This window comes from Neophocaena asiaeorientalis, unplaced genomic scaffold (genome assembly GCF_003031525.2).
Source record: "Neophocaena asiaeorientalis asiaeorientalis breed wild unplaced genomic scaffold, Neophocaena_asiaeorientalis_V1.1 scaffold223, whole genome shotgun sequence".
NCBI lineage: Eukaryota > Metazoa > Chordata > Mammalia > Artiodactyla > Phocoenidae > Neophocaena > Neophocaena asiaeorientalis.
In genome coordinates, this window is record NW_020175045.1 from 2,487,350 (window position 1) to 2,489,514 (window position 2,165).

Consider the following 2,165-nt stretch of genomic DNA (forward strand, 5'->3'; position numbering starts at 1 on the left):
GGGCTTCCCTGGTGGCACAGTGATTGAGAGTCTGCCTGCCGATGCGGGGGACACGGGTTCGTGCCCCGGTCCGGGAAGATTCCACGCGCCGCGGAGCGGCTGGGCCCATGAGCCATGGATGCTGGGCCTGGGCATCCAGAGCCTGTACTCCGCAACGGGGGAGGCCACAGCAGTGAGAGGTCCGCGTACCGCAAAAAAAAAAGATTTAATTTTAATTATTTTTGGCTGTGTTGGGTCTTCATTGCTCTGCACGGGTTTTCTCCAGTTGCGGCGAGCAGGGGCTACTCTTTGTTGCGGTGCACAGGCTTCTCATTGCAGTGGCTTCTCTTGTTGTGGAGCAAAAAAAACAGGCTCAGTAGTTGTGGCGCATGGGCTTAATTGCTCTGCGGCATGTGGGATCTTCCCGGACCAGGGCTTGAACCCGTGTCTCCTGCATTGGCAGGCGGATTCTCATCCACTGCGCCACGTGGAAAGTCCCAGTAACCATTTTTTAGGTGTACAGTTCAATGGCATTGAGTGCCACGAATTTAATGGCTTGTAACAACGAAAATGTACTGCCTGCAGGTCTGAAGGTAACAAGTCTGAAATGAGACCTAACAGGGTTAAAATCTAGATGTCGGTGGGACGGGCTCCTTTTGGAGGCTCCAGTGGAGAATCCATTCCTTGCCTCTTCCAGCTTGTAGAGGCTACTGGCGTTCCTTGGCCGATGGATGCATTCCTTGACTTTCTGCTTTCAACAGCACATGGCCTTGTCCCTAACTTTGACCGTCTTTGACAATTCCTTTTGTGCAGCGCCCTTGTAATTACATTGAACCCGCCCAGATCACTCAGGGCACTCTTCCCATCTCAAGATCCTTAACTGTACACATCTGCAAATGTAAGGTAACATATCCACAGGTTCTGAGATTAGAACCTCTTTGAGGGGGCATTATTCTTTGAGGGGTTATTATTCCATCTATCACAGTCCATCCTCTGCCCCGCAAAGATTCACATCCATCCAATATGCAAAATACATTCATCCCATCCCAACATCCTCCAAAATCTCAACCCTGTATAGCATCAACTCAAAGTCCACCATCTCATCTAAATCTTATTAGCTCACAAGTCACACATCTCATCGTCCGAATAATGTAAATCAGGTGTGGGTTTGACTCTATGTGTGATTCATCCCGAGGCAAAGTTCCTCTTCATCTGTACACTTAGAAAATAAATGATCTAATCCCAAAATACAATAGTGAGATAGGTATGGGGTAACAGTTATTGACATTCCCATTCAAAAAGGGAGAAAATGGAAGGACAAAGAAATTGCAGTCTCAAGCAATTTTGAAATCCAGTGACGCAAACTCAGGTTTCTTTTATTCTTTTTTAATATTTTTTAATATATATATTTTTTTGACCGAACAACTTGTGAGGCGTTAGTTCCCAGACCAGGGATGGAACCCGGCCCTCGGCAGTGAAAGCCGAGTCCTGACCACTGGACCGCCCGGGAATTCCCTCAGTTAGGTTTCAAGGAATTATCCTCTGTGGCTTAATGTTCTGTCCTCTGGGCCCACAGCTCCACCCCGAATCTTCCTCCTTTTTCATCCCGGGTAGCACAGGCTTGCAGCTGAATAGCAGTGTGAGGTTGTTTCCTGCCTATAGAGTTTTGAGGGTCAGACAGCCTTCTTTCATCTCATCTTTCTCTGTCCTTGTCAGTCGAAGCTGGCAGTGTTTCTGCTGATATAACATGCTCAAAAACCTATGGATCTCCCATGTACGTCATCACAGCTCTCATCCACAGGTCTTTCCTGAATAATTCCATCTCTGTTTTTTGCTTCTACGGAGACGGCACACACCTAATCTTCAAAGAGCCCTCTGTGTCACCAGATGTTGTGACCTTTTGTTCCTCTCTAGGCACCAGAAAAATGTTGTTCAGCCACACCTTTGGCTTTCTCTTCAAAGCACGCTTTCCTGACAGTCTCTTAATTTTACCATCTTTTGCAATCTAAATAGGTTCTTTTTCATATAACTGTAGGATACAGTCTAGCTAAGCTTTCTGTCACTATATAGCAAGATCCCTTTTTCATACAGTTTCCAACAACATGTTCCTCATTTCCTTCTCAGCTCTCCGTAGAGGTGACTTTTTTTTTTTTTTTTTTTTTTTTTTATGCCCCCCCCCCCCCTTT

At 46.3% G+C, this 2,165-nt stretch overlaps 1 long non-coding RNA gene across 1 annotated transcript in view; it reads left to right on the plus strand.

Moving 5' to 3' along the window:
• Positions 1-2,165, plus strand: part of LOC112412018 (uncharacterized) — a 4,339-nt gene that overhangs the window by 325 nt on the left and 1,849 nt on the right. The gene's annotated exons all lie outside the window — the stretch shown is intronic.